Genomic DNA, 24,817 nt, shown 5'->3' with positions numbered 1-24,817 from the left:
AATTTATTTGGGGGGTATAATAATTGTTTTTGGTTATACTACAGCGATAGCTATTGAGGAGTACCCTGAGACATGGGGTTCAGGGTTTGGGGTTTTAGGGGGTCTTTTGGTGGGTTTAATAATAGAAGTAGGGTTAGTTCTATGGGTTTCAAGTTCTGATGGGGTAGTGGTAGTTAGTTTTAATAGTATGGGGAGTTGGGTGATTTTTGAGGGAGAGGGGTCAGGGTTAGTTCGGGGGGATTCTATTGGTGCTGGTGCTTTGTACGATTATGGGCGTTGGTTAGTAGTGGTTGCTGGTTGGACATTATTTGTGGGTGTATATATTGTAATTGAGATCACTCGGGGTAATAGGTTATATTATTAGAAGTAGGGTTAGGGTGAGGGGGATGAGAAAGGAGAGGGAGTATAGCTTAATTATGCCTTTTTGGGTGGTGACAGTTTTGGAAGCGGTGGTATGTACATGTGCGATCATCTTGGGTATAGATTTTTCTAGTCATATTGAATCTAGTAGAAGAAGGGCTAGGTTTTGGCTTATGAGTAGGTTTTGATATGGGACTATGCGGTGAATTGTAGTGGGAAAATATCCTAGTATGTTGGAGAATTTAAATATTTGTGATGGGTTGTTTATTTTTAGTTTGTTGGTTATAGAGGTCAGGTCTAGGGTTATTAGGAAACCAAGGATAGTTGCATACAGGGCTGAGAGTTTTAAGTAGTGAGGTATTGTTGGTTGGGGAAGCGAAGTGGGGGGGATGTTGTTGGTGATAAGGAATCCAGTAATAATGCTGCCCATTGTGAGGCGTTTAATTGGGTTAAGTAGGGTGGGGTTATTTTCGTTAATGTTTATTAGGGTTGAAAAGCGAGGTGGCCCTGTTATGGTGAGGAGAATGATTCGAGTACTATAGGCGCTTGTTAGAGAGGTGGCGATGAAGGTGATAGATAGGGCTCAGGCGTTGGTATATGACGTGTTTGTGGCTTCGATAATGAGATCTTTGGAGTAGAAGCCTGTGAGGAATGGTATTCCTGTGAGTGCTAGGTTGCCGATGAGTAGGGAAGTTGAGGTGAGGGGTATTGTTTTGAATAGGCCTCCTATTTTTCGGATGTCTTGTTCGTTATTTAGGTTATGAATGATGGATCCGGAGCATATGAAAAGTAGGGCTTTGAAGAAGGCGTGAGTACAGATATGCAGGAATGCTAAATATGGTTGATTGATGCCGATGGTAACTATTATTAGGCCTAGTTGGCTTGAGGTGGAGAAGGCTACGATTTTTTTGATGTCGTTTTGTGTGAGGGCGCAGATGGCTATAAATATGGTGGTGATAGCTCCCAGACATAGTGTGAGGCTTTGAAGTAGTGTGTTGCTTTCTATTAAAGGGTGGAAGCGAATGAGTAAGTACACCCCGGCAACAACCATGGTACTAGAGTGTAGTAGGGCTGAGACTGGAGTTGGGCCTTCTATGGCGGAGGGTAGTCAAGGATGAAGGCCAAGTTGAGCTGATTTTCCTATTGCTGCTAGGAGAAGGCCTATTAGTGGGAGGGAGTTTGGGTTGGGGTTTAGAGTTAGTATTTGTTGTATGTCTCATGAGTTGTAGTGTAGGAGGAAATATGCTATAGCTAGGATGAGGCCAATATCGCCAATGCGATTGTACAGGATTGCTTGGATTGCTGCTGTGTTGGCGTCCGTTCGAGAATATCATCAGCCGATTAATAAGAAAGATATGATTCCTACGCCCTCCCAGCCGATGAAGAGTTGAAAAAGGTTGTTAGCGGTGGTCAAGATTAGTATTGTGATGAGGAAAATAAGGAGATATTTGAAGAATTGGTTGATGTTTGGGTCTGAGCTTATGTATCATAGTGAGAATTCTATAATAGACCAGGTGATGAATAGTGCGATTGGGGTGAATATTACGGAGAAGTAGTCTAGTTTAAAGCTTAGTGTTAGATCTAGTGTTTGAGTTATTATTCAGTGTCAGCTTCAAATGGTTGTTTCTTGGTTTAGGGAGATGTATAGGGTTGTTGGAATAAGGCTGGTAATGAAAGCATATATTATAGTTGTTTTTACATGGTTTGGGTATGATTGTTTTTTGTTGGGGTTGATAAAGGTGGCAATGATTGGGGGGGTTAGGGAGGCGAGGGTTGCTATTATAATGGAGGTGTGCATGGTTATTACTTTTATTTGGAGTTGCACCAATATTTTTGGTTCCTAAAACCAATGGATAGCTGTTATCCTTTAAAAGTTGAGAAAACCATAGTGTTAAGTATGGGGGCATGGGTTAGCAGTCCTTGCGAGTTTTCTCGGTAAATAAGAAGTGGTGAGCTTCTATGGTCAGATTCACAGTCTAGTGTTTTGGTTAAACTATATTTACAGGAGGTAAACCCTAGAATGATGTTGGGGTTAAGGGATAGAAGGATAATTGGGGTGAGGTGTATGAATATTAGTGTATTTTCTCGTGTGAAAGGGGGTTTTATGTTGATTATGTGGTGTGTGAGTTTTCCTCGTTGTATTGTAATGAATATGTGGAGAGAGTAGAGGGCTGTGATTAGTATGTTAAGTCCTGTTAGTATAATAGTGATGTGGGATCAAGAGAATGAGGCTGTAATCACGAAGAGTTCTCCGATTAGATTAATGGTGGGGGGTAAGGCTAGGTTGGTGAGGTTTGCTGTGAACCATCAGAAGGTTATTAGTGGAAGTAGTGTTTGAAGTCCTCGGGAGAGTATCATAATGCGGCTGTGAGTGCGTTCATAGTTTGAATTAGCTAGGCAGAATAATATAGAGGAAGTAAGTCCGTGGGCAATTATGAGGGTGATTGCGCCGGAAAAGCTTCAGGGGGTTTGAATGAGAGAGGCTATGATTACTAGGGATATATGGCTTACAGAAGAGTATGCGATGAGTGATTTTAGGTCTGTTTGTCGTAGACAGATTGAGCTTGTTATAATTATGCCTCATAGGGCTAGCATGAGGAAGGGGTAGGCTATGTACTCTGTTAGAGGGTTGAGAATAGAGGTGAGTCGTATTATGCCATAGCCGCCTAGTTTTAGGAGTACTGCGGCGAGGACTATTGAGCCTGCGATAGGAGCTTCAACATGGGCTTTGGGGAGTCACAGGTGTAAGCCATATAAGGGTATTTTTGTTATGAAAGCCATTATGCATGCCAGTCAGATGAGGTTGTGTGATCAAGTGGTTGTTAGTTTTTGGTCTGTGAGTGTTAGTAGTATGATATTTAATGAGCCTGTGTTATTGTAGGTGTAGGTTAATATGATGAGCAGGGGTAGAGAGCCAGTTAGTGTATAGAATAGAAAGTATGTGCTTGCGTTGAGGCGTTCTGCTTGGGTACCTCATTTAGTGATGATGATTAGGGTGGGAATAAGGGTGGTTTCAAATAAGATATAGAATAAGATCAATTCTGTGGCTATGAATGTTAGAATTAGGGTGATTTGAAGGAAAATTATTGTGGATAGGTAGAGTTTTTTTTGTGAGGGGGGCTGATTGCATAGGTGGTATTGGCTAGCTATCATCATGAGAGGTAGGAGTCAAGCGGTTAGTGTTAAAAGAGGTGTTGTTAGTGGGTCGGAGGATAGGTAGGTTGAGTGATTAAGGAGGTTGTTATTGGTTTGATTAAAAAATAACAAGGGAATAAGGCTAATGATTAGGCTATGTGTAGTTAAGTTAATTCAGATTATGTTGTTTGTAGAGAATCATGTTATTGGTAGTAATATAGTTGTTGGAACAATTATTTTTAACATTGAAGCAGGTTTAAGTTGTGAATGTAATCTAGACCATATGTATTGGAGATTGAGACTAGTAGGGCAAGGCCTACTGCTGTTTCGCAAGCAGCAAATACTAGTAGGATGATCGGTATGATATTGGTTAGGGGGGAGTGTGCATTTGAGGCTATGAGAGCGATTATGATGAAGAGTGATATTATTATTCCTTCTAGGCAGAGGAGGGAGGCTATCAGGTGTGAGCGATAGACCAGCATTCCCAGGAGTGAGATGGCGAATGCTAGTGTAATATTCATGAAGATAGGTGACATTTGGTTAGTATGATAATCATAATTTAATGAGTCGAAATCATTTGTTTTGTTTAAACTACTTACCAATTCGGCTCAATCTAGTCCTTTTTGGGATCATTCGTAGGCTAGACTGAGGGTTAGGATGGTGATGAGTGTGATGGATGATTTAATTATTATTGGGAGGTTTGTTGTTTGGAGAGCCCATGGTAGGGACAATAGTAGGGCGATTTCTAAGTCGAATAGTAGGAAGGTAATGGCAACTAGGAAGAATTTTATTGAAAATGGGATGCGAGCGGGGTTTAGTGGGTCAAAGCCACACTCATAAGGGTTTGTTTTTTCTGCATAGGAGTTAAGTTGGGGTAATCAGAATATGGCAGTTATTAGTAGTGAGGTTAAAAGGGTGTTGATTGTTAGGGCTAGTACTAGGTTGATTACTCCTTTTTGAACATTGTCAAAGCTAATTGATTGGAAGTCAATTGTACTGGTCATACTAAAAGAGTAGGATCCTCATCAGTAAATAGAGATATAAAGGAGTAATCATACGACGTCTACGAAGTGTCAATATCAAGTGGCAGCCTCAAAGCCGAAGTGGTGATTTGGTGTGAAGTGGAATAATAGTTGGCGAATGAGGCAGATAAGGAGGAAAGTGGATCCAATGATGACGTGGAGTCCATGGAATCCCGTAGCGATAAAGAATGTTGAGCCATAGATGCCGTCGGAGATGGTGAAGGGTGCTTCAAAGTACTCTGAGATCTGTAGTAGGGTGAAGTAGATGCCTAGTAGAATTGTAATGAGTAGGGCTTGGGTTGTTTGTTTTCGATTGTTGTTTATAAGGCTGTGGTGAGCTCAGGTAATTGTGACTCCTGATGCTAATAATACGGAGGTGTTTAGAAGGGGTACTTCTAAGGGATCTAATGGGGTAATACCTGTTGGTGGTCAGTGGCCTCCTAAATAGGGGGTTGGGGCTAGGCTTGAGTGGTAGAATGCTCAGAAGAACCCGGTAAAGAAGAAGATTTCCGAGATAATGAATAGGACTATGCCATAGCGAAGGTTTTTTTGAACGGGTGTCGTGTGATGTCCTTGATAGGTGCTTTCTCGTACGACATCGCGTCATCATTGGTGAAGGGTTAGTGTTATGGTTAGTAGGCCTAGTGTCAATAGAGTGGTAGAATAGAAGTGGAATCACATGACTAAGCCGGATGTTATTAGGAGGGTTGACAGAGCTCCTGTTAGTGGTCAAGGGCTGGGTTTGACTATGTGATAAGCATGGAATTGGTGGGTCATTAGGTGTTGTTGTGTAAATAGAGGCTAACTAGAAGTGTGAAAACATAGGCTTGGATTAAAGCAACTGCGATCTCTAGGATGGTGAGTAGTATTAGAAGTGTAAAGGTTAGTAAAGCAGCGGGGGGGCTGATACTTAGTAGTGTTAGTGCAGTGTTTCCGATTAGGTGTATTAGCAGGTGGCCGGCCGTGATGTTGGCAGTTAAGCGTACAGCTAGGGCCACTGGTTGAATAATCAAGCTAATGGTTTCGATTATTACTAGTATGGGAATGAGTAATGTTGGTGTGCCTTGTGGTAGGAGGTGAGCTAGGGAGTTTTTGGTTTTAAAGCGAAGGCCTGTGATTGCTGTGCCGGCTCATAAGGGGATTGCTATAGCGAGGTTTATAGATAGTTGGGTGGTAGGTGTAAATGAGTGGGGTAGAAGTCCTAGGAGATTAGTTGTGGTGATAAAGGTGATTAGAGACATTAGTATTAGGGACCAGGTTCGCCCCTTAGCATTGTGGGTTATTATTATTTGCTTTAGAGCGAGTAGTACTAGGTTACGTTGAATAGTGGTTAGTCGGTTGTTAATGAGGTGTTTGGAAGTTGGAATTAGTAGTACGGGGAATATGATGATGGGGATTGTAGCAGGTTGGTTTAGGATTATTGGAGTTGCGAATAAGGTAAATAAATTTTCGTTCATTTTAGTTGTCAGTGGTTATTGGGGGTTTGCTTGTCAGAGTTTTTTTGTTGGGGGGATTGATAGTAACATATGTCTAGCAGTTTTAGTTGTGTAATAAGATATAGTGTAGGGAGTATTGTTGTAATAGTGATAAATCATGTGGATGTGTCTAATTGAGGCATTTCGCTGCAGAGGGTATGCCCCTCAATTTTTAACTTAAAAGGTTAACGCTAGAATAGCTGTGCAGTGCATTTGTATAGTGGAAAGGGAGTGGGGTATTTATAGGGTAAACACAGGTCCTATTTCAAAGATTTTTAATGGGATTAGTTCTGCGACGATAGGTATGAAGCTGTGGTTAGCTCCACAGATTTCTGAGCATTGTCCATAATAGACGCCTGGTCGTGTGGCGGTAAATGTGGTTTGATTTAAGCGTCCGGGTACTGCATCTGTTTTTAAACCTAGTGTGGGAATAGTTCATGAGTGTAGGACATCTTGAGATGTGATTATTATACGGACGGGGGCTTCAATTGGGAGAACCACTCGGTTGTCAACTTCTAGAAGTCGAAGGTCTCCTGGGTTTAAGAATAATGGAGGCAGTATGTAAGAATTAAAGATGAGGCCTCCGTAGTCTGTGTATTCGTAGGTTCAGTATCATTGATGTCCAATTGATTTAATAGTAAAGGAGGGGTTGTTGATTTCGTCTGTCAGGTACAGAATGCGTAGAGATGGTAGGGCAATCAGGATTAGAATGATTGCGGGTAAGATGGTTCAAGTGGTCTCTATCTCCTGGGCGTCTGTAATGTTGGTATTGGTTAGTTTTGTTGTGAGTGTTGAGGATAGGGCGTATAGGACTAAAAAGCTAATTAAAGAGATAGTTATAAATGCATAGTCGTGGAAGGTGATTAGCTCTTCTATGACAGGGGATGTAGCATCTTGTAGACCTAGTTGAACTGGGTGGGCCATGTAAGATATATAGGGTTATAGCCTATAATTTGGTTTCGACAAAGCCATGAAATAGTTTTTCTAATATCTCATTGAAAAAGTTATAGGGGTTATAGGATTGGCTTGAAACCGGTTTTAGGGGGTTCGATTCCCCCCTTTTTCGCTCAATTTAATGTAGGTTGGTTCTTCAAATGTGTGGTAAGGCGGGGGACAGCCATTTAATCATTCGAGGTTGGTGGGGGATTGTTCGGCCATTGATACTTTGCGTTTTGAGGCGAAGGCCTCTCAGATCATGTAGATTATTAGGATTACTGCTACTAGTGAAATAAAAGAGCCAATGGACGATAGAATATTTCATGTGGTATAAGCATCGGGGTAGTCAGAATAGCGTCGGGGTATTCCGGATAGGCCAAGGAAGTGTTGTGGAAAAAAGGTTAAATTTACGCCTGTGAATATAATAATAAAGTGGGCTTTGGCATAGGTTTGGTCTAATGTGTAGCCTGAAAATAAAGGGAATCAGTGGACAAAGCCCCCTATAATGGCAAAAACAGCTCCTATTGACAAAACATAGTGGAAATGGGCGACAACATAGTATGTATCGTGTAGTACAATATCTAGGGATGAGTTTGCTAAGATAATACCGGTGAGACCCCCTATGGTGAATAGAAAAATAAAGCCTAGGGCTCAAAGTATTGCGGCAGATCATTTGATATTGCCTCCATGAAGTGTAGCAAGTCAGCTGAAAACTTTAACTCCAGTAGGAATTGCAATGATTATAGTAGCAGAGGTAAAGTAGGCCCGTGTGTCCACATCTATACCCACTGTAAATATATGATGGGCTCATACAATAAATCCTAGGAACCCGATTGACATTATAGCCCAGGTTATACCTATATATCCAAATGGCTCTTTCTTCCCGGAGTAGTAAGTTACGATGTGGGAGATTATTCCGAACCCGGGGAGAATGAGGATGTAGACTTCAGGGTGACCAAAGAATCAAAATAGGTGTTGGTATAGGATAGGGTCTCCCCCTCCAGTAGGATCAAAGAAGGTAGTGTTGAGGTTGCGGTCTGTTAATAGTATAGTAATGCCGGCAGCTAAGACTGGCAGGGAGAGGAGTAGTAGGATTGCTGTGATTAGGACAGATCAGACAAATAACGGGGTTTGATACTGGGATATGGCGGGGGGCTTCATGTTGATAATGGTGGTAATGAAGTTGATAGCCCCCAGGATAGAGGAAACTCCTGCTAGGTGGAGGGAGAAAATAACTAAGTCTACGGAGGCCCCTGGGTGAGAGAGGTTTCCTGCTAAGGGGGGGTATACTGTTCAACCTGTTCCAGCGCCAGCCTCGATTATGGTTGATGCCATTAGCAGCAGGAAGGAGGGGGGAAGAAGTCAGAAGCTCATATTATTTAGACGGGGAAATGCTATGTCAGGAGCACCAATTATCAAGGGTACTAGTCAGTTCCCGAACCCCCCGATTATAATGGGTATAACTATGAAGAAAATTATAATAAATGCATGGGCTGTTACAATGACATTATAGATATGGTCACTGCCTAGTAAACTACCGGGTTGGCCTAATTCAGCTCGAATGAGAAGGCTTAGAGCTGTACCTATGATTCCAGCTCATGCACCGAATAGTAGGTATAGAGTTCCGATGTCTTTATGGTTTGTTGAAAAGAGTCAACGATTAATGAACATGGGTGGAGGAAGGGTAAAATGGCTGAGTAAGCATTAGGCTGTAAACCTGAAGACAGAGGTCTGATCCTCTTTTTGCCAGCCCCGAGGTGATTTTCATGTTAAATTGCAAGTTTAAAGGAGCAGTTTTAAGTTTCTGCCGGGGCTTCTCCCGCCTTTTTTTCTCGTGGCGGGAGAAGTGGATCAAAGCCAGTTGATTAGGGTGTTTAGCTGTTAACTAAATTTTTATGGGTTTGAGTCCCATTGGTCTAGTAGGGGCTTAGCTTAATTAAAGTGGTTGATTTGCGTTCAATTGATGCAGAGTAGGTTTTTGCAGTCCTTATATGTTTCAGAAATTAAGTGGTCTACTTACTAAGGGCTTTGAAGGCTCTTGGTCTTATTTAACCTAAATTTCTAGGGAATAGTTAGGATTAGGGGGGTGATTGGTAGTAGGAGAGTAGAAATGATGGTGAGTGTGGGGGTGAGGGGTGTGGGTTTTGTGTTTTCAAGTTGTCAGTTCATTTTTGTGTTGTTGGGGGTGGGAAATAGTGATACTGAGACGGTGTAGATTAGGCGTATGTAGAAGTACAGGTTAAGTAGGGTTATGGTGACTATGATGGAGGGGATGACAAAGTTGTTGTTTATTGCAAGTTCTTGAATAGTTATTCATTTAGGTAGGAAGCCGGTTAGTGGGGGTAAACCTCCTAGGGATATAAGGGTGAATATTGTTAGTGGTATGAGTTGGGGTGATTTGTTTCAGGTGAGGGATAGTGTAAGGGTTGTGGTATTTGAGTTCAGATTGAGGAATAGGAATATGGTGGTTGTTAGGGCGATGTATATGGTTAGGTAGAGGGTTGTAATGGTTGGGTTGTATGTTAGCGTTATTATTATTCAGCCTATGTGAGTGATTGAGGAGTATGCTATAATTTTGCGTAATTGTGTTTGGTTTAGGCCTCCTCAGCTGCCTACTATGATGGATAGGGTTGAGAGGGTTATGAGGGCACAGGTGTTGATTGATGGGTGAATTTGACATATAATTGAGATGGGGGCTAGTTTTTGTCATGTGAGGAGGAGTAGGCCAGGAATTAGTGGTGTTCCTTGGGTGACTTCTGGAATTCAGAAGTGGAATGGGGCTATTCCTAGTTTTATGGCAAGGGCAGTTGTTATTATTAACGATGGAAGTTGGTTGGCGGTATTTGTTATTATTCAGTGCCCCGATAGTAGGTTGTTGAGGGTAATTGCTATTATAAGAATTATGGATGCGGTGGATTGTATTAGGAAATACTTGGTGGCGGCTTCTGTGGAGCGGGGGTTTGTTTTTTTGATTAAAATTGGAATGAAGGCTAGTATGTTTATTTCCAGGCCTGCTCAGGCGAGAAATCAGTGTGAGCTCAATAGTGTAGTGAGTGTGCCTGTGATTATTGTGGTGTAGATGATGAGTTGGGCTAGGGGGTTAATTAGTACGGGAAGGGTGTGACCAACATTTTCGGGGTATGGGCCCGATAGCTTATTTAGCTGACCTTACTTTAGGATGGGGTGTGTTAGGTAGCACGGAGAAGTTTGGATTCTCAGGGGTAGGTTCAATGCCTGCAATCTTAGAAATAAGAGGGTTGGGGCCTCTATCATTTACTCTATCAAAGTAACTCTTTTGTCAGACATATTTCTAGGTTTGAGGGGGAATGCTGGAGATTGTAATGGGTGTTAGGATGTTTCATATGAGAAATGCTAGTGTGGGTGGAAGGAAGTTTTTTCATAGTAGATGTATGAGTTGGTCGTAGCGGAATCGGGGGTATGTTGCTCGAGTTCATAAGAATAGGGAGGTTAGGAGGAGCGTTTTGGTGGTAAAGCATGTTGTGAATAATTCTGGCGAGTGGGTGGGGTAGAATGTGCCTAGAAAGATTGTAGTTGTTAGGGCGTTCATTATAATAATGTTTATGTATTCGGCTATAAAGAATAGGGCGAATGGACCTGCGGCATACTCGATGTTAAAGCCTGATACTAGTTCTGATTCGCCTTCTATGAGGTCGAAGGGGGTTCGGTTTGTCTCTGCTAGTGTGGAGGTGAATCATATTATGGCTAGGGGTCATGATGGCAAGAGGAGTCAGATGTGCTCTTGTGTTGTAATGAGTATGTTAAGGTTAAATGAGCCGCTTGTTAGTAAGACTGATAGTAGGATAATAGCGAGGGTAACCTCATATGAAATTGTTTGAGCGACGGCTCGTAGGGCTCCAATTAGGGCGTAGTTTGAGTTTGATGCCCATCCTGATCATAGGATGGAGTGGACGGTTAGGCTGGATATGGCTAGGATGAACAGGAGTCCTAGGTTGAAATTGATTAGAGGGTTAGGTATGGGAAGGGGGGTTCATAGGAGGAGGGCAATGGAGAAGGCTAGGGCGGGTGCGATGGTGTAGAGAGTAGTGGTGGATGTTGAGGGTTTTAGAGGCTCTTTGGTGAAGAGTTTTATTGCATCAGCGAAGGGTTGTAGTAGTCCGTAAGGGCCTACAATGTTGGGTCCTTTGCGTAGTTGTATATAACCTAACAATTTTCGTTCAACAAGTGTAAGGAATGCTATGGCGGTTAGTGTAGATGCAACAAGGAGTATAAGGTTTGCTGTAGTCATAGTGTTAAGAAGAGGGGTTGAACCTCTGGTTTTAAAATTTTAAATTTTATGCAATTGCCGGGCTCTGCCATCTTAACAAACCCTGTTCTTGGGTGGGATTTGTAATGTTTTGTTAAATTAAGATTAGATCATTTATGGGGAGGGGGGCGCTATTGTGAAGTGGGCCCTATTTCTCTTGTCCTTTCGTACAGGGAGAAATGTTGAATAGATAGAAACCGACCTGGATTGCTCCGGTCTGAACTCAGATCACGTAGGACTTTAATCGTTGAACAAACGAACCCTTGATAGCTGCTGCACCATTAGGATGTCCTGATCCAACATCGAGGTCGTAAACTCTATTGTTGATATGGACTCTAGAATAGAATTGCGCTGTTATCCCTGGGGTAACTTGTTCCGTTGATCAAGTTATTGGGTCAATTGCAAGTATTGGTTTGCTTTGGCTTGTGTAGTCTTAGCATGGATTGTTCGGAGGTTTGACTGTGCTCCGAGGTCACCCCAACCAAAATTTTTAGTACAGGCATGGGGGTTTAAAGACCTGTGGGTTTGTGTGGTTTTTAGTTGTACTAGTAAATTGAAGCTCCGCAGGGTCTTCTCGTCTTATTAGTTCATGTCCGTCTCTTCACGGACAGGCCAATTTCACTGGTTGAAAGTAAGAGACAGTTAAACCCTCGTGATGCCATTCATGCGAGTCCCTAATTAGAGAACAAGTGATTATGCTACCTTTGCACGGTCAGGGTACCGCGGCCGTTAAACGTGTGTCACTGGGCAGGCGGTGCCTCTAATACTAGTAATGCTAGAGGTGATGTTTTTGGTAAACAGGCGGGGTTAGTTTTGCCGAGTTCCTTTTACTTTTTATAACCTTCCTTGAGGCATGCCTGTGTTGGATTAACAGTGGAAGTAATGTCAGCTTGTTTGTGTTTGTTGATATTGGACTGTTAAGTGTCGGTGAGGTTTTCGGTCTGACTTAGGCTTATGCGGTGGAGAAAATGTTCATGTTACTTATACTAACATTATTGCTTCTATGAAATGATAGATTGATCCAATGTGAGATGAGGAGTTCAGTTTTATGTTTGGTATTTTTTGGGTAGTTGATGTTGAGCTTGAACGCTTTCTTAATTGATGGCTGCTTTTGGGCCAACTATGGTGGTTATGCTTTTTACTCTCTATATAAGGTTTTTTCCTAGTGTCTAAAGAGCTGTCCCTCTTTAGACTAGCAATTGAGCTTACAAAAGGATTAAGAGGTTCTGTAGGTAAGCTCAAGGTTGAACTAAAATTCTATCTTGGATAACCAGCTATCATCAGGCTCGGTAGGCTTGTCACCTCTACCCATAAATCTTCCCACTATTTTGCTACATAGACGGGTGCGCTCTTTTAGCTGTTTTTGGGTAGCTCGTCTGATTTCGGGGGGTTTGGCTTTAGTTCTCTTTGCGAAACTATTTCTAGTTAATTCATTATGCAAAAGGTACAGAAGTTAGTTCTTGCTATTTTATGCTTGGGTGGTATTATTCTTTCCCTTACGGTACTGTGTCTATAGCGCCGAGTTAGAATTTCTATCACCTATACTTTATGTGGGTGAATGGTTTAGTGTATGGTTGTTTGGTATTAGTGTTAGTTATGTTTGGGGCTAGTGTTGGCTCAAGGTAGTCAAATTGTACTGAGATCTTCCGGGTGTAGGCCGGATGCTTTGCGTTAAGCTATACCTTGATTTATCCAAGTGCACCTTCCGGTACACTTACCGTGTTACGACTTATCCCCTCTATATAGGTATTAGGGTGTTTAGTTAATATAGTCCTTAAGTATATTTGAGGGGAGTGACGGGCGGTGTGTGCGTGCTTTATGGCCTTGTTCAATTAAGCACTCTATTCTTAATTTACTGCTAAATCCTCCTTGGACTCTTAGGTTTCATGAGAGTTATCGTGGGTTTTCTAGGATAGAAAATGTAGCCCATCTTTTTCCGTCTCATAGGCTACACCTTGACCTAACGTTTTTGCGAAAAGGGGTACTTGCGCTCACTTTGTGACCTTTATCAGGGTTTGCTGAAGATGGCGGTATATAGGCTGAGCAAGAGAGGGTGGGGTGGATCGGGGTTTATCGATTATGGGACAGGCTCCTCTAGGGGGGTGAAGCACCGCCAAGTCCTTTGAGTTTCAAGCGGTTGCTTGTAGTATTCTGGCGAGTAGTTTTGTTGGTTTAACTACTGAGGTTTAGGGCTAAGCATAGTGGGGTATCTAATCCCAGTTTGGGTCTTAGCTGTTGTGTATTCAGAGGTTTTAAAGCCACTTTCGTAGTTTATTTTATGTTAGCTAGGATTTTACAGTTTAGGTGGGGTTTAGCTTTAATTAGGCTGGGTCTAAAACACTCTCTACGCCGGTCTCTATTGGCTCGGGTTAATCGTGTGGCCGCGGTGGCTGGCACGAAATTGACCAACCCTTGGTGTAGCATAGCTTAGTTAAACTTTCGTTTATTACTAAAGGTTTGTCACTGCTGTTTCCCGTGGGGGTGTGGCTGAGCAAAGTGTTTTGAGCTGCATGTGCGTGCTTGATACTCACTCCTCTTAGTCATAGTGATTTGTAGGGCGTCTTCACTGGGGCGGGGAGGCTTGCATGTGTAATCTTGCTAAAGGTCAATAGAAAGGCCAGGACCAAACCTATTTGTCTATGGGATGTGTGAATCCATCTAGGCATTTTCAGTGTCTTGCTTTGGGGTAGGTTTAAGCTACGTAGACGAGAAGGTGGGTGTGAATGTAGGTGGCATCTTTGGGGTTGTGGGGGGGGGGGGTGGTTGGTAGGGTAAGCGAAGGTTAGTTGAGGGGTTAGTAGTTAGGGCATGCATACCTAAAAGATGGAAATACAAGCTTTGGCCGGGGGAGCAGGACTTTGTTTTCGGGGTTTGGCAAAGGGTGGTTGGTAGGGTAAGCGAAGGTTAGTTGAGGGGTTAGTAGTTAGGGCATGCATACCTAAAAGATGGAAATACAAGCTTTGGCCGGGGGAGCAGGACTTTGTTTTCGGGGTTTGGCAAAGGGTGGTTGGTAGGGTAAGCGAAGGTTAGTTGAGGGGTTAGTAGTTAGGGCATGCATACCTAAAAGATGGAAATACAAGCTTTGGCCGGGGGAGCAGGACTTTGTTTTCGGGGTTTGGCAAAGGGTGGTTGGTAGGGTAAGCGAAGGTTAGTTGAGGGGTTAGTAGTTAGGGCATGCATACCTAAAAGATGGAAATACAAGCTTTGGCCGGGGGAGCAGGACTTTGTTTTCGGGGTTTGGCAAAGGGTGGTTGGTAGGGTAAGCGAAGGTTAGTTGAGGGGTTAGTAGTTAGGGCATGCATACCTAAAAGATGGAAATACAAGCTTTGGCCGGGGGAGCAGGACTTTGTTTTCGGGGTTTGGCAAAGGGTGGTTATGTGAAGGTCAAGGGGGGGGGGGGGGTTTGGTTAAGGTTTTTGAATTTTTTTGTAGTGTTGTGGGTTGGTTGTTGTATGTCTTACAAGCATGAATTAAATAACACATCGCTAGTAGTCATGCGGGGCTGGAATATTGAACGTAGGTGCGATTAATAATGGCATGGACTAGGAATCAAAGGCAGGCGCATTCAGGGCGGGATGTGGTGGGAGTCAGCATGTTGCGATGGTGTTGCGTGCAGACCAGAGATAAAAAATACCAAATGCATGGGAAGCTCCAGTGACTGGTTAATAGGGTGATAGACCCGTGATCCATCGAGATGTCTTATTTAAGAGGAACGTGTGGACGGTTTTAGTTGGCATGGCCCTGAGGTAAGAACCAGATGCCGGATACAGCTCATTCTTAGCTACCCCCACGGGTCGTGGGCCCGGAGCGAGGAGGGTAACACTGCTTGTGCGGGATATTGATTTCACGGAGGATGGTGAGTAAGAGAGTTCTAAGTGAGGGGGGTCATCCGTGGTGGGGAGGAAGGTTTGTAGTAGGTATGTACTATTGTACGACAAATAAGGTAATGTATTATGTACGGAGGACGGTCTTGCTGTCTGTGTTGGTGTGTTGTGGGTGGAGTGGGCGGGTTATGGTGTTTCGTGGTTGGGTTGTATGTGAGATCTCTGTTTGGTGGGTATGCTTTTTGGAGGCTGTGGGTGCGGATATGATAGTATGTGTTATGTACAGTTAAGCAGATATAGTACTATATATTATTCATGTTGGCTAGCAGTAATGCACGAATTACATAGCATATTTATGTAAAGGTGCTTGAGTTGTACTGTAGGGTTTGTACAATATAAAAGACAGAAAGTAGTTTAAGCTAGAATGCCAGTTTTGGGTGTTGGTGGTGAAGTCGAGTGCTTTCTTTCTGAGCTGTCCTAGGGGTTATGAGTCTCATCTCTAGTTTACAAGACTAGTGTATTAGTTTATACTACAAGGGCAAGTTCATTTGAGTAGGTTATTTTCGATTAGGGAGGTTAGTGGTATCAGGATTAGAACTGTGGTGAAGTATATTGTGGATGCTAGTTGACCAATAAAAATGAAGGGTTGGCTTACTGGCTGACTTCCGATCCAGGTGAGGGTTAATAGGGTTGTAATTAGGAATCAGAACAGGAATTGGCTAAGTGGGCGGAATATTATGCTTTGTTGTTTGGAATTATGAAGTGTGGGGATAATAGATAGGATGAGGATTGAAAGGAAGAGTGCTAGTACGCCCCCTAGTTTATTAGGAACAGATCGTAGAATTGCGTATGCAAATAGGAAGTATCACTCTGGTTTGATGTGTGGAGGGGTATTTAGTGGGTCGGCTGGGATGTAGTTGTCTGGGTCGTTTAGGAGGTTGGGTGAGAGTAGTGTTAGTGTTGTTAGGATGAAGAGGAGGAGGACTAGGCCTAGGATATCCTTAATTGTGTAGTAGGGGTGGAAGGGGATTTTGTCTGAGTCTGATGAGATTCCGCAGGGGTTGTTTGATCCTGTTTCGTGTAGGAATAGCAGATGGACTATTGTAAGAGCGGTGATAATGAAAGGTAGAATAAAGTGTAGGGTGAAGAATCGTGAAAGGGTGGGGTTGCCAATGGAGTACCCACCTCAGATTCATTGGACGAGGTCGGTCCCGATGTATGGGATTGCTGATAATAGGTTTGTGATCACTGTTGCTCCTCAGAATGATATTTGGCCTCATGGAAGTACGTAGCCTATAAAGGCTGTTGCTATAGTCAAGAATAGAAGTATAATGCCAGTGTTCCAGGTTTTTAGGAGAAGGAATGAGCCATAGTAAAGACCTCGGCCTACGTGTAGAAAGAGGCAGATGAAAAATATGGAGGCGCCGTTGGCGTGGAGGTAGCGAATGATTCAGCCGTGGTTTACGTCTCGGGTGATGTGTGCGATTGAAGAGAAGGCAGAAGAGGTGTCTGGTGAGTAATGTATTGCTAAGAATAGGCCTGTGATGATCTGTAGAATTAGGCAGAATGCGAGGAGTGAGCCGAAGTTTCATCATATGGAAATGTTGGATGGGGTTGGCAGGTCAATGAGGGAGTGGTTAATTATTTTTATAATTGGGTTGGATTTACGTATTGGGGTCATTAGTGCTTTTGTAGTTGAAGTACAACGGTGGTTTTTCATATCATTGGTTATGGCTGTAGTCCATGCAAGAGCAATGACATATATTTTATTTGCGTTGAGTGTATTGTTGGTTATGGGATTTGTTGGATTTTCTTCTAAGCCCTCTCCTATTTATGGGGGGCTAGCATTGATTGTTAGTGGTGTGGTTGGTTGTATGGTAGTTTTAGGTTTTGGGGGGACTTATATAGGTCTGATGTTGTTTTTAATTTATTTGGGGGGTATAATAATTGTTTTTGGTTATACTACAGCGATAGCTATTGAGGAGTACCCTGAGACATGGGGTTCAGGGTTTGGGGTTTTAGGGGGTCTTTTGGTGGGTTTAATAATAGAAGTAGGGTTAGTTCTATGGGTTTCAAGTTCTGATGGGGTAGTGGTAGTTAGTTTTAATAGTATGGGGAGTTGGGTGATTTTTGAGGGAGAGGGGTCAGGGTTAGTTCGGGGGGATTCTATTGGTGCTGGTGCTTTGTACGATTATGGGCGTTGGTTAGTAGTGGTTGCTGGTTGGACATTATTTGTGGGTGTATATATTGTAATTGAGATCACTCGGGGTAATAGGTTATATTATTAGAAGTAGGGTTAGGGTGAGGGGGATGAGAAAGGAGAGGGAGTATAGCTTAATTATGCCTTTTTGGGTGGTGACAGTTTTGGAAGCGGTGGTATGTACATGTGCGATCATCTTGGGTATAGATTTTTCTAGTCATATTGAATCTAGTAGAAGAAGGGCTAGGTTTTGGCTTATGAGTAGGTTTTGATATGGGACTATGCGGTGAATTGTAGTGGGAAAATATCCTAGTATGTTGGAGAATTTAAATATTTGTGATGGGTTGTTTATTTTTAGTTTGTTGGTTATAGAGGTCAGGTCTAGGGTTATTAGGAAACCAAGGATAGTTGCATACAGGGCTGAGAGTTTTAAGTAGTGAGGTATTGTTGGTTGGGGAAGCGAAGTGGGGGGGATGTTGTTGGTGATAAGGAATCCAGTAATAATGCTGCCCATTGTGAGGCGTTTAATTGGGTTAAGTAGGGTGGGGTTATTTTCGTTAATGTTTATTAGGGTTGAAAAGCGAGGTGGCCCTGTTATGGTGAGGAGAATGATTCGAGTACTATAGGCGCTTGTTAGAGAGGTGGCGATGAAGGTGATAGATAGGGCTCAGGCGTTGGTATATGACGTGTTTGTGGCTTCGATAATGAGATCTTTGGAGTAGAAGCCTGTGAGGAATGGTATTCCTGTGAGTGCTAGGTTGCCGATGAGTAGGGAAGTTGAGGTGAGGGGTATTGTTTTGAATAGGCCTCCTATTTTTCGGATGTCTTGTTCGTTATTTAGGTTATGAATGATGGATCCGGAGCATATGAAAAGTAGGGCTTTGAAGAAGGCGTGAGTACAGATATGCAGGAATGCTAAATATGGTTGATTGATGCCGATGGTAACTATTATTAGGCCTAGTTGGCTTGAGGTGGAGAAGGCTACGATTTTTTTGATGTCGTTTTGTGTGAGGGCGCAGATGGCTATAAATATGGTGGTGATAGCTCCCAGACATAGTGTGAGGCTTTGAAGTAGTGTGTTGCTTTCTATTAAAGGGTGGAAGCGAATGAGTAAGTACACCCCGGCAACAACCATGGTACTAGAGTGTAGTAGGGCTGAGACTGGAGTTGGGCCTTCTATGGCGGAGGGTAGTCAAGGATGAAGGCCAAGTTGAGCTGATTTTCCTATTGCTGCTAGGAGAAGGCCTATTAGTGGGAGGGAGTTTGGGTTGGGGTTTAGAGTTAGTATTTGTTGTATGTCTCATGAGTTGTAGTGTAGGAGGAAATATGCTATAGCTAGGATGAGGCCAATATCGCCAATGCGATTGTACAGGATTGCTTGGATTGCTGCTGTGTTGGCGTCCGTTCGAGAATATCATCAGCCGATTAATAAGAAAGATATGATTCCTACGCCCTCCCAGCCGATGAAGAGTTGAAAAAGGTTGTTAGCGGTGGTCAAGATTAGTATTGTGATGAGGAAAATAAGGAGATATTTGAAGAATTGGTTGATGTTTGGGTCTGAGCTTATGTATCATAGTGAGAATTCTATAATAGACCAGGTGATGAATAGTGCGATTGGGGTGAATATTACGGAGAAGTAGTCTAGTTTAAAGCTTAGTGTTAGATCTAGTGTTTGAGTTATTATTCAGTGTCAGCTTCAAATGGTTGTTTCTTGGTTTAGGGAGATGTATAGGGTTGTTGGAATAAGGCTGGTAATGAAAGCATATATTATAGTTGTTTTTACATGGTTTGGGTATGATTGTTTTTTGTTGGGGGTTGATAAAGGTGGCAATGATTGGGGGGGTTAGGGAGGCGAGGGTTGCTATTATAATGGAGGTGTGCATGGTTATTACTTTTATTTGGAGTTGCACCAATATTTTTGGTTCCTAAAACCAATGGATAGCTGTTATCCTTTAAAAGTTGAGAAAACCATAGTGTTAAGTATGGGGGCATGGGTTAGCAGTCCTTGCGAGTTTTCTCGGTAAATAAGAAGTGGTGAGCTTCTATGGTCAGATTCACAGTCTAGTGTTTTGGTTAAACTATATTTACAGGAGGTAAACCCTAGAATGATGTTGGGGTTAAGGGATAGAAGGATAATTGGGGTAGGTGTATGAATATTAGTGTATTTTCTCGTGTGAAAGGGGGTTTTATGTTGATTATGTGGTGTGTGAGTTTTCCTCGTTGTATTGTAATGAATATGTGGAGAGAGTAGAGGGCTGTGATTAGTATGTTAAGTCCTGTTAGTATAATAGTGATGTGGGATCAAGAGAATGAGGCTGTAATCACGAAGAGTTCTCCGATTAGATTAATGGTGGGGGGTAAGGCTAGGTTGGTGAGGTTTGCTGTGAACCATCAGAAGGTTATTAGTGGAAGTAGTGTTTGAAGTCCTCGGGAGAGTATCATAATGCGGCTGTGAGTGCGTTCATAGTTTGAATTAGCTAGGCAGAATAATATAGAGGAAGTAAGTCCGTGGGCAATTATGAGGGTGATTGCGCCGGAAAAGCTTCAGGGGGTTTGAATGAGAGAGGCTATGATTACTAGGGATATATGGCTTACAGAAGAGTATGCGATGAGTGATTTTAGGTCTGTTTGTCGTAGACAGATTGAGCTTGTTATAATTATGCCTCATAGGGCTAGCATGAGGAAGGGGTAGGCTATGTACTCTGTTAGAGGGTTGAGAATAGAGGTGAGTCGTATTATGCCATAGCCGCCTAGTTTTAGGAGTACTGCGGCGAGGACTATTGAGCCTGCGATAGGAGCTTCAACATGGGCTTTGGGGAGTCACAGGTGTAAGCCATATAAGGGTATTTTTGTTATGAAAGCCATTATGCATGCCAGTCAGATGAGGTTGTGTGATCAAGTGGTTGTTAGTTTTTGGTCTGTGAGTGTTAGTAGTATGATATTTAATGAGCCTGTGTTATTGTAGGTGTAGGTTAATATGATGAGCAGGGGTAGAGAGCCAGTTAGTGTATAGAATAGAAAGTATGTGCTTGCGTTGAGGCGTTCTGCTTGGGTACCTCATTTAGTGATGATGATTAGGGTGGGAATAAGGGTGGTTTCAAATAAGATATAGAATAAGATCAATTCTGTGGCTATGAATGTTAGAATTAGGGTGATTTGAAGGAAAATTATTGTGGATAGGTAGAGTTTTTTTTGTGAGGGGGGGCTGATTGCATAGGTGGTATTGGCTAGCTATCATCATGAGAGGTAGGAGTCAAGCGGTTAGTGTTAAAAGAGGTGTTGTTAGTGGGTCGGAGGATAGGTAGGTTGAGTGATTAAGGAGGTTGTTATTGGTTTGATTAAAAAATAACAAGGGAATAAGGCTAATGATTAGGCTATGTGTAGTTAAGTTAATTCAGATTATGTTGTTTGTAGAGAATCATGTTATTGGTAGTAATATAGTTGTTGGAACAATTATTTTTAACATTGAAGCAGGTTTAAGTTGTGAATGTAATCTAGACCATATGTATTGGAGATTGAGACTAGTAGGGCAAGGCCTACTGCTGTTTCGCAAGCAGCAAATACTAGTAGGATGATCGGTATGATATTGGTTAGGGGGGAGTGTGCATTTGAGGCTATGAGAGCGATTATGATGAAGAGTGATATTATTATTCCTTCTAGGCAGAGGAGGGAGGCTATCAGGTGTGAGCGATAGACCAGCATTCCCAGGAGTGAGATGGCGAATGCTAGTGTAATATTCATGAAGATAGGTGACATTTGGTTAGTATGATAATCATAATTTAATGAGTCGAAATCATTTGTTTTGTTTAAACTACTTACCAATTCGGCTCAATCTAGTCCTTTTTGGGATCATTCGTAGGCTAGACTGAGGGTTAGGATGGTGATGAGTGTGATGGATGATTTAATTATTATTGGGAGGTTTGTTGTTTGGAGAGCCCATGGTAGGGACAATAGTAGGGCGATTTCTAAGTCGAATAGTAGGAAGGTAATGGCAACTAGGAAGAATTTTATTGAAAATGGGATGCGAGCGGGGTTTAGTGGGTCAAAGCCACACTCATAAGGGTTTGTTTTTTCTGCATAGGAGTTAAGTTGGGGTAATCAGAATATGGCAGTTATTAGTAGTGAGGTTAAAAGGGTGTTGATTGTTAGGGCTAGTACTAGGTTGATTACTCCTTTTTGAACATTGTCAAAGCTAATTGATTGGAAGTCAATTGTACTGGTCATACTAAAAGAGTAGGATCCTCATCAGTAAATAGAGATATAAAGGAGTAATCATACGACGTCTACGAAGTGTCAATATCAAGTGGCAGCCTCAAAGCCGAAGTGGTGATTTGGTGTGAAGTGGAATAATAGTTGGCGAATGAGGCAGATAAGGAGGAAAGTGGATCCAATGATGACGTGGAGTCCATGGAATCCCGTAGCGATAAAGAATGTTGAGCCATAGATGCCGTCGGAGATGGTGAAGGGTGCTTCAAAGTACTCTGAGATCTGTAGTAGGGTGAAGTAGATGCCTAGTAGAATTGTAATGAGTAGGGCTTGGGTTGTTTGTTTTCGATTGTTGTTTATAAGGCTGTGGTGAGCTCAGGTAATTGTGACTCCTGATGCTAATAATACGGAGGTGTTTAGAAGGGGTACTTCTAAGGGATCTAATGGGGTAATACCTGTTGGTGGTCAGTGGCCTCCTAAATAGGGGGTTGGGGCTAGGCTTGAGTGGTAGAATGCTCAGAAGAACCCGGTAAAGAAGAAGATTTCCGAGATAATGAATAGGACTATGCCATAGCGAAGGTTTTTTTGAACGGGTGTCGTGTGATGTCCTTGATAGGTGCTTTCTCGTACGACATCGCGTCATCATTGGTGAAGGGTTAGTGTTATGGTTAGTAGGCCTAGTGTCAATAGAGTGGTAGAATAGAAGTGGAATCACATGACTAAGCCGGATGTTATTAGGAGGGTTGACAGAGCTCCTGTTAGTGGTCAAGGGCTGGGTTTGACTATGTGATAAGCATGGAATTGGTGGGTCATTAGGTGTTGTTGTGTAAATAGAGGCTAACTAGAAGTGTGAAAACATAGGCTTGGATTAAAGCAACTGCGATCTCTAGGATGGTGAGTAGTATTAGAAGTGTAAAGGTTAGTAAAGCAGCGGGGGGGGCTGATACTTAGTAGTGTTAGTGCAGTGTTTCCGATTAGGTGTATTAGCAGGTGGCCGGCCGTGATGTTGGCAGTTAAGCGTACAGCTAGGGCCACTGGTTGAATAATCAAGCTAATGGTTTCGATTATTACTAGTATGGGAATGAGTAATGTTGGTGTGCCTTGTGGTAGGAGGTGAGCTAGGGAGTTTTTGGTTTTAAAGCGAAGGCCTGTGATTGCTGTGCCGGCTCATAAGGGGATTGCTATAGCGAGGTTTATAGATAGTTGGGTGGTAGGTGTAAATGAGTGGGGTAGAAGTCCTAGGAGATTAGTTGTGGTGATAAAGGTGATTAGAGACATTAGTATTAGGGACCAGGTTCGCCCCTTAGCATTGTGGGTTATTATTATTTGCTTTAGAGCGAGTAGTACTAGGTTACGTTGAATAGTGGTTAGTCGGTTGTTAATGAGGTGTTTGGAAGTTGGAATTAGTAGTACGGGGAATATGATGATGGGGATTGTAGCAGGTTGGTTTAGGATTATTGGAGTTGCGAATAAGGTAAATAAATTTTCGTTCATTTTAGTTGTCAGTGGTTATTGGGGGTTTGCTTGTCAGAGTTTTTTTGTTGGGGGGATTGATAGTAACATATGTCTAGCAGTTTTAGTTGTGTAATAAGATATAGTGTAGGGAGTATTGTTGTAATAGTGATAAATCATGTGGATGTGTCTAATTGAGGCATTTCGCTGCAGAGGGTATGCCCCTCAATTTTTAACTTAAAAGGTTAACGCTAGAATAGCTGTGCAGTGCATTTGTATAGTGGAAAGGGAGTGGGGGTATTTATAGGGTAAACACAGGTCCTATTTCAAAGATTTTTAATGGGATTAGTTCTGCGACGATAGGTATGAAGCTGTGGTTAGCTCCACAGATTTCTGAGCATTGTCCATAATAGACGCCTGGTCGTGTGGCGGTAAATGTGGTTTGATTTAAGCCGTCCGGGTACTGCATCTGTTTTTAAACCTAGTGTGGGAATAGTTCATGAGTGTAGGACATCTTGAGATGTGATTATTATACGGACGGGGGCTTCAATTGGGAGAACCACTCGGTTGTCAACTTCTAGAAGTCGAAGGTCTCCTGGGTTTAAGAATAATGGAGGCAGTATGTAAGAATTAAAGATGAGGCCTCCGTAGTCTGTGTATTCGTAGGTTCAGTATCATTGATGTCCAATTGATTTAATAGTAAAGGAGGGGTTGTTGATTTCGTCTGTCAGGTACAGAATGCGTAGAGATGGTAGGGCAATCAGGATTAGAATGATTGCGGGTAAGATGGTTCAAGTGGTCTCTATCTCCTGGGCGTCTGTAATGTTGGTATTGGTTAGTTTTTGTTGTGAGTGTTGAGGATAGGGCGTATAGGACTAAAAAGCTAATTAAAGAGATAGTTATAAATGCATAGTCGTGGAAGGTGATTAGCTCTTCTATGACAGGGGATGTAGCATCTTGTAGACCTAGTTGAACTGGGTGGGCCATGTAAGATATATAGGGTTATAGCCTATAATTTGGTTTCGACAAAGCCATGAAATAGTTTTTCTAATATCTCATTGAAAAAGTTATAGGGGTTATAGGATTGGCTTGAAACCGGTTTTAGGGGGTTCGATTCCCCCTTTTTCGCTCAATTTAATGTAGGTTGGTTCTTCAAATGTGTGGTAAGGCGGGGGACAGCCATTTAATCATTCGAGGTTGGTGGGGGATTGTTCGGCCATTGATACTTTGCGTTTTGAGGCGAAGGCCTCTCAGATCATGTAGATTATTAGGATTACTGCTACTAGTGAAATAAAAGAGCCAATGGACGATAGAATATTTCATGTGGTATAAGCATCGGGGTAGTCAGAATAGCGTCGGGGTATTCCGGATAGGCCAAGGAAGTGTTGTGGAAAAAAGGTTAAATTTACGCCTGTGAATATAATAATAAAGTGGGCTTTGGCATAGGTTTGGTCTAATGTGTAGCCTGAAAATAAAGGGAATCAGTGGACAAAGCCCCCTATAATGGCAAAAACAGCTCCTATTGACAAAACATAGTGGAAATGGGCGACAACATAGTATGTATCGTGTAGTACAATATCTAGGGATGAGTTTGCTAAGATAATACCGGTGAGACCCCCTATGGTGAATAGAAAAATAAAGCCTAGGGCTCAAAGTATTGCGGCAGATCATTTGATATTGCCTCCATGAAGTGTAGCAAGTCAGCTGAAAACTTTAACTCCAGTAGGAATTGCAATGATTATAGTAGCAGAGGTAAAGTAGGCCCGTGTGTCCACATCTATACCCACTGTAAATATATGATGGGCTCATACAATAAATCCTAGGAACCCGATTGACATTATAGCCCAGGTTATACCTATATATCCAAATGGCTCTTTCTTCCCGGAGTAGTAAGTTACGATGTGGGAGATTATTCCGAACCC

The 24,817-nt window shown here is 42.5% G+C and overlaps 1 long non-coding RNA gene across 1 annotated transcript; it reads left to right on the top strand.

The window, feature by feature from the left end:
* Positions 1-32: 32 nt before the first annotated feature.
* LOC140710996 (uncharacterized) lies at positions 33-24,393 on the top strand. The gene is made up of 2 exons (XR_012092146.1): positions 33-5,694; positions 19,383-24,393. It is a non-coding gene; the product is annotated as an uncharacterized lncRNA (long non-coding RNA).
* The last annotated feature ends 424 nt before the right edge of the window (positions 24,394-24,817 follow it).

This window comes from Chlorocebus sabaeus, unplaced genomic scaffold, assembly GCF_047675955.1.
Source record: "Chlorocebus sabaeus isolate Y175 unplaced genomic scaffold, mChlSab1.0.hap1 unalloc_scaffold_1204, whole genome shotgun sequence".
NCBI lineage: Eukaryota > Metazoa > Chordata > Mammalia > Primates > Cercopithecidae > Chlorocebus > Chlorocebus sabaeus.
This window is presented reverse-complemented; position numbering and strand designations above follow the sequence as displayed.